This window comes from Manacus vitellinus, unplaced genomic scaffold (genome assembly GCF_001715985.3).
Source record: "Manacus vitellinus isolate BGI_N305 unplaced genomic scaffold, ASM171598v3 scaffold_51_pilon, whole genome shotgun sequence".
In the NCBI taxonomy this organism is placed as follows: domain Eukaryota; kingdom Metazoa; phylum Chordata; class Aves; order Passeriformes; family Pipridae; genus Manacus; species Manacus vitellinus.
In genome coordinates, this window is record NW_021940620.1 from 3,781,062 (window position 1) to 3,788,638 (window position 7,577).

The window sequence follows — 7,577 nt, forward strand, 5'->3', positions numbered from 1 at the left end:
GACAGCTTTGTCCTGGCACAGAAGCCCACTGTTTCCATCATGTGAAACCAATTAGTAGCATCAGGGCTGGTCAGCACTGCAGCCAGTGTCCAAATGCTCTCAGGACATTTATTCTCCCAAACCCACTCTGCCCTTTAAAGCAGCACCAGCCACCATGTTCAGCACGCTTGAAAGTCTCCTGGTTTACCAAATATCCTAAGCCCTAATGTCATTAGGTCTCAACCAAAATCAGGAAATTCAGACTAAAACAGTGACTGTTCCAGCAGTGAAGGTCACAAGCCTTTCATCTGTTCCCCAGAACTCTCCTTTACCCAAATCCAGTATTAACAGTGAAAGCATCCAACAKWSWMASSAKMMAMMAMMYKYRMAAKRRAMKRACYRYRMAAYAGAWGRRMMRMRMRMMWKKARMWKRRAMCAGWGYRTSWARSATGARYYWGTSTGYRRASSAKGRKKYTGYMKSMARRYSRSKKTSCWRSMRCAAASWGRCTTTCCCAGTGATGGGGTCTCCTCTCAACTGAACTCACAGGATCTGCTCCAACAAGAGGTCAGCCCAGCCTTCCTCAAGCCCTGGCAGCTGCAGCAGCCCACGTATGGCTGCCTGTATTTACTGTATGAGCACTGCCTGCCCCGTGTGCTGCAGGGCATCAGTCTAGGCACACTTGCAACACTGACAACCATCATCTTTGGCCATGGCCTCTGCCACGTCAGAAGGTCTTAGCAGCAATCGTGGCATCGAGGAACTAATGCCACGCAACTGAGCAACTGTCTTGAGCACAAATTCATAAGCTAGTGCTATTCCTGCTTAGTGTTAAAGTTCAGTGCCTCTTTTATCATGCTGGAAACTTGTCAGGAGCTGTTTTTATTCAGTTCAGTAGAGCAACCTCTCTCCAAGGTCTCCCTTCTCACCACAGATACAGTGCATCCAACCTTTCTGAGCAAGCTTCCTGCAATTCCTCATGTCTTAAACCACAGACTGCCACAGTCCCCTCTGACCACTTCACATGCTCTTGGTAAGAGGCACCTCTGTGCCTTCTGTGCGTGTCTTGCCTGATTCCAGACTCGTCATGGATTGGAAAAAGAGTGGAACATGAAAAGTAGTAGCAGTTCTAAGGAGAATGAAGTCTTCTGTTGTACAGAAAAAGAGGAGGCGATGACCCTCCAAAGCAGTTTTGTTAATGCTGTCTCAGGCACATGGAACAACCTTTAAAGCAGATGTGTCAGCCCAGGAGCTCCTTTCATAATCTGCACACGTCTGATTTTTCATCACCCTTTTTCTCAGGAGGCAAAAGAGAAAAAACAAATCATCCAATTCTACAGGTCCCGAAAACTGACTGTACCAACTGTTCCCTGATAGATGGGAAGGCGTCAGTGCAGCCAGCATCCCAGGAATCTGTGGTGCAGTCCAGCCAGGACTGGTTTGTGCTGGGAACCCGGGGCAACTCAATAACTTTGGCTTCCCAGGCCCTCCTCCCACACTCGAGGGTTTGGGATTATCCAGCAGCCATTACATCATGGCACAGTGATGGCCTCATGATATAACCTTGGACAGGAGCCATCCTTGAGCTGCTTGGGAGATACTTATAAATCAAGAGCAACAGATAGAACTGTGAAGGCCACGGGTGGTCCAAGTAGATGGGTAACTGTACCTGGGGCCCTGTGCTCAGGACTCAGGGTAACACTGCAGGTTTGAATGGGGCACACAGTGATATGTTCTCATTTTAACCAGGCAAATCCAGCTAGACTGCAAAATATCCATCACTGTAATCAGGTGTGACTGTTTTGGAGAGCGACAAAGCAGAAAAGAGAGAGAACAGATCTCAAATAAATTATTTGAACCAAAGAGCTATGCTAAGCCTCTGAGGAGTTCAGATGCATACACTGATTTTATTTGATAAGATGGGTAATTTGCAGCACTGACATCTTCAAGGTAACTAAATCCCACTCTGTTGAGCTGTCTCCATATCTCTACACCAGGTACCCATCTGTAACTCTACAAATAAGACTCCAAGACAGGGTGAGTGTCAGCTAAAGCATCCCAAATTTGCAGTTACTCTACCTAATGTGTTACAAACACTGTAAGTACCAAACAGTACCGTATGAAACCAGGAGCAACAAGGGTAGGATCCAAACCCTGAAGAAACACATGCATTCTTCTGACCTAGAACACTGTCAGGGTGCAGAACAACAACTGCTTAAAGAGAATTAAGGTGCCAAGCCATGACCACTCACACCTGCTTCTTCACAGGCTGCAAACACAAAGCAAACCTGCCACAAAGGCAATGGTTCAAGCAAGGAGCCCACAGGGGAACATTACAGGGGCCTTAGCAACTGATCACTAAACAGCAAACAACAGCTCTGTAGCCATCTGCCAGTCCCTTCAGGTGCTGTCTGCATGGCCACAGACACACAGGCACAGGACCTGGAAGTACACGACATCAGCTACCAGACAGCACAGAATTGAATGTATCAGGCACCGAGAGTGGGAGAGGGTGAAAGCTGGATTAATGGATGGGGAACACAAATCCAAGGGTGCCCTTCAGCAAGTTAGCAGCTCCCCAGGATTGCATCCCAGCCAAGAGAGCAGCAGGGTACACACACACGGCTCCTGCAGCCAGCAGAACGCCAGCTCAGCCATCTCCAGGCCTTCTCCTTGCTGGCAAACCAGGTTCAATTCCCTGCCCACGGCAACACCTCGAGGCAGACAGGCATAGGAGCACTGTCTCCATGTCTCACACGTGCTGCTGTCTCTCACCAGCACCACATTTCTAACATTCACCCCAGATGCAGAGTGTGTGACAACAGCACTGCTGCTGTTCCTGCAAGGCACTTGCCAAGCCCAGCCTTTGTCCTCATACAGCTGGGTCCAGGAGAAGCAGGATCATCAGCCTGCAGTACTCCAGCAAGGAAAATCCCTCTTGCCATAGTAAAAGGGAAGTAAAGATGAAATCTGTAAACCTTTTATTACCACAATGAGCTAATAAGATCTCAGTAACTACTTGTTTTGTGTCAATCCAGTATGCTACAGTCCTCATGCAGAGGGATCCAGCACCTGGTTTATGAGGTACCATTTTCACTTTCACTAGAATAACAAGGGTTTTCTTTAGACTCTTCCAGCCAAATGCAGGAATACCCTAACTCCATCATGGAGCCAGGTTTCAGAGGTGACTTGGGTCTTTTACAGAGATCCGTATCAACAATCTTGATTAAGTGTCTCCATGTTTTGAAGGTGACCTGAGCCTAACTCTCAAATATTTAGGATGCTTCTATTTTCTCTGCACCCGCTCTCCAACCAGCATATGCTCAGTTCACAAAACAGAGTCATCTCTGTGTTGTAAGGAAAAGGAGATAGTTCTAAACACACACTGCTTTATGTTTGTCTCTCCAGGTTCTTAGGATAAATCCAAAGGCTAAGCCTCCTTGCAAGTCTCAGCATCCTGTCAGGGCCAGAGGAATGTCACAGTAAGTATAAACATTACTGGATCGAGTATACTCATCCTCCTGAAGTCTCTGGTTCCCTCCTGCCTTGTTTATTTTTCCACACACTGGGAAAAAGCAGAAAGCCACCAGTGTTTTGCTGTCCACTGGTTCCTCAGGCAATGCAGTCTCCAGCAGCCAGAGTTACACCCCTTTAATTCAGCCTTATCTATTGACCTTCAAAGAGCAGGCTACACATGTTTTAAATTATTATTTACAGCATTCTAGAAATATTTTGCAAGGATCAGCTCAAGCTCATCTTCAGCAAGTGACTAAGAGGCAAGGGTCATCATGAATATCAATATCTGGACCCTAAGCTCTGGAAAAGGGCTTTCTGGCTTGGAACATTTCCCAGTCAGAATTGCCAAGAGAATTGATGGAGCAGGTGACAGGGCTGGAAGTGCTCAAGGAGCTGCCACACTTCAAAGATTCACTTCAGAACAGATAGTTGGTTTAGAACACACACTTGGCCAAGAGCTGGGGAGGTCAGAACACCTAGAGGCAAACTTGCACCTTAAAGCTCTAAGCAACACTTATTGGTTATCAGCCCCTCTTCCTGCTAACTTGATGCTCACAGGCCAAGGAGTTATTTCTTCTTGGAGCACTTGAACAGAGGCTCTCCATGGGGTATTTGTCAGCCTGGGACATGAACAACAGATAAAGCACTCTGAATCTTCTTCTCTTTCAAAGTAAAGTGCCAGCCACAGAGCCAGGTTTGTGCCTAAGGAGAATTCAAGCTGTAAAAGTCCCCTTTCTTTGCCATCCAGATGCAGAGTCCCTCGGCGAGCCTGACCGGGTCTGCCTACGGGAGCACGCCTGTGTTCACAAAGGTAAAGAGCACAGGCTGCCTGAACAGAGCTTGCTCTGCAGCTACCAGCACTAGATTGTGGGTTTTCTTGTTCCATCAGAAGCTATTTCTAGGCTGGAACATTGGTTCATGCACAACTCAAAAAAGCCAACGTACTTCGTTGGTGATGACTATCAAATTAATGCCTTAATTGGTAAATGATCCAGTCAGAACTATGTGAATTCATCCTATTTGTTTCCTGCAGGGGAGGCTGAAGTGGAAACCTCTCACATAGTAGCTTCCCTTATAATGTTACATCCGCTGGAATAGATTTTTTTCCTGCATTTGTATCTTTCTTTAACTGCACAAGCCAGGCTTTAATGAGCACTGGTTTACTGGTGAAAAAAACCTCCCCTCACAACTCACTGCAAATGCATTTAGAATTAAATCAACTCCTGTAAGTAAAATAAAAATAGGGGCATGAGACCATCTTCTTCCCTGAAGGAGGTATCATTTCCTAATAATTGCTTTAATGGGGAAACACTTAGATCAGACATTTAACACAAATATTTTTCTCCTCCAGGGTCTGCAAAACATAAGGGCTACGAAGGGTCAGTTGGTGGTGTTTGAATGTCGAATTCACTCTACACCCACCCTACAGGTTCACTGGTACAGAGAATATGATCAGATCAGAGATTCTGCTGATTTCCGAATCCTGCGAAAAAGTAGGTGCTGCTTCATCTGCTTAATGTCATTTCACTGGGACAGTGATGAGACAGGAAGAAGAACTGCTATAAGAATCAGGAGACTGTACACGTTCATAGAGGCAGAGTTAAGTTTACAAGTATCAGATGACCTGAAGTCACAGGCTGGACAGAGTCTGCACTTCCTCTGGCAACGCATGAGAGGGTCGGGCACAACGGGAGGAGATTCCACACTGTTAGTTATTAATGACAGTCCTGCTGAGCCATGGAGGCATTGTCACCATCTATTAGAACTACTGATGGACTCAGGGGGAAAAGATATAGATATATAGATGGATAGAGATAGAGATAAATTTTAAACAATTTCTGATTCTCCCAGGCATGAGGCCAGAGCTCCAGCAACTAACCCCAAAGTCAGAGGAGCTCTTTCTATGTCACCTCAGTGGAGAGGTGTTTGTACCCCCAGGTTCCCCAGCCAAACCTGAGCTTTCCCTATCCAGATGGAACTTCTCTTGATGGACACAAAGGGCGATGGTTCCTTTGTAACCAGGGTGACAGCTGAAGTGGGGAAGGGAGTGAGGGCTGAAGGGCTTTTTTTCCATTCTGGCCTTATAACCATTCAAATTTTTTCTCTCTTATTTTGAGCAGAGGCTTGTTCATCAGCAGTTCCTGGTAAGTGCACTGTGCATGTGGTGTTAGACATTCCACCAGTTAATTACCTCACACTCGGGATTTCTCACCCAGATAAAACAATAATGTCCAAAGGGTGGTCAGAAGACAACATTCAGAGTCAGACCAAGAGCTTTCAAGTTCCTAATTTTGAAAAAAGCACCCAAAAGGCCCTGAGTTTTTTCACAACACAATGAAAAAGGTATCGACCCTCTTTAATTAAGTCAGTGAAGAGTACCCTGTGCTAAGGGAAAACATATCCACCATTCTGAATTATAATCTTGTATGGGGTTTAAACTTGTGCAAGAGAAGACAGAATTTAGCAAAAAAAAACCCCAAACCCCAATCAGCCAAAAAAGCCAAAAAAAACCCCACAAAAAACCCACTACAAAAAGTGTGCCTTGTTTAATTAATATCACAGGAAAAAAGATTCTTCCTTCATTTTTTGTTCCTTCTGAATCCCTTAACATCCTATGCCCTATACATCACTATTTTGCACTTTACTGATGCCAAGCCTTATCACTAAGTCACACTCCTCCTGCAAGGACCAACTCCTGTAGGTTAACATTTGGCTCTCTGGTACAACATCACACCTGAATTTGTTATTTCAGAGGAAGTCTGCACCCTGGTTATTACAGAAGCTTTTCCAGAAGACTCTGGAATATTTAAATGTGTTGCTGAAAATGAATTTGGATCTGCAGCATCCAGTGCTCATCTCTCTGTTTCCCCAGGTAAGCACATGGATTTCTGTGTTGAGCAACTAAGCACAAAAGAATTTGCTGCAGCTCAACACCAGGGAGAACCACAGATATTTGCCAAGCAGAAGCCAAACCCAAAACAATTTTGTAGGCTCAAGAGAAGAGAAATGCCCCAAAAATGCAATCTTCTTGGATACCTTTCAAAGTTGGATGCTAGTTGTTCTGTGGATCCCTCTTCTACCTGGGTCAAGGATGACAATGTGGAGATGATGTTCCTTCTCACAGAGGAGTCTCATCCCTGTGCTTCATCCCTTCGGGATTCCAGTGTGGTCCAACACATGGGCTGTGTCTGTACCTTGTTTATTGTAACACTTGACCTGCTTGGCTTGTGCTGAAGGCCACCTGCAAACAGAACAGCACCTTTCATGCATCCCAAGCTCAGCAGCCCTGGAGAGAAGGGAGGGTTGGCTACTGCAGCTGGGCAGGTTTTGGTCTCTGCAGAGCCAGGCAGGCTGAGCTCTCATCCACCTGCTCAGACATTCCAGTCCCCTGCCCCCCTGTTACTGCATGTGTTGTGTTGGTGAACCACCACTGCTTCCTACCTGACTTGGGGACAATTCTGCTTCCAGGAGCAAAAGAGCTGGAGAGCTTTTCAGGTGCTGCCCACAGGCCAGCTGTGCAGGTCACCATGAAGAAACCCAGCTTCCCTAGGAACAGCCAGGCAGGAGCCAAGGACCGAGGGGCATCAGGCCTCCCATCCTACAGCCCAGAGACCCCAGGGCTGGGCAGTCGAGCAGCAGCCACCAGCTTTGGTCAGATGAACTCCAAGGGCCAAGCTGAAGACTTTCATGGAGCTTATGAAAACTCTCCTCGGGCTTCACCTCTGCGGTAAGACAAAGAAAAAAATCACATTTCTGGGTTAGTTTTTTACAACACTTAGGGGATGAACACTCCAGTGATTCAGCTGCAAAGCTCCAGTGTCCCTTACCCTGACAGGGGTTCCCACACAGCCATCTGAGCTGTTTGCCTGTGTGACAATGGCAATGTGCAACAGCAGCCCAGCTACAGAACAGCACAGGCTCGATTTGACAGAGTGTGTCATTACCCAAAGGCTCAGGTAAGTGCCTGATGGCACTGTCAGAACAGCCTATCTGTAAGTAATTTAAAGGCATCACCCCAAATCACAGCCTGTAGAAGACCTTTGGCTCCACAGCAGAGCACAAGACAAAGATCACAATACCTGGG

General features: G+C 46.4%; 1 long non-coding RNA gene across 1 annotated transcript in view; it reads right to left on the reverse strand.

Annotated features, from left to right (window-relative positions):
* LOC108641109 overlaps positions 1 to 7,185 on the reverse strand; it is a 41,068-nt gene extending 33,883 nt beyond the window's left edge. The window contains exons 1-2 of the long non-coding RNA XR_001921760.3: positions 6,935 to 7,185; positions 6,530 to 6,734 (exon numbers count right to left, since the gene is read on the reverse strand). This is a non-coding gene — a long non-coding RNA (uncharacterized LOC108641109). The remainder of the gene's footprint in view (positions 1 to 6,529; positions 6,735 to 6,934) is intronic.
* Positions 7,186 to 7,577: the final 392 nt, after the last annotated feature.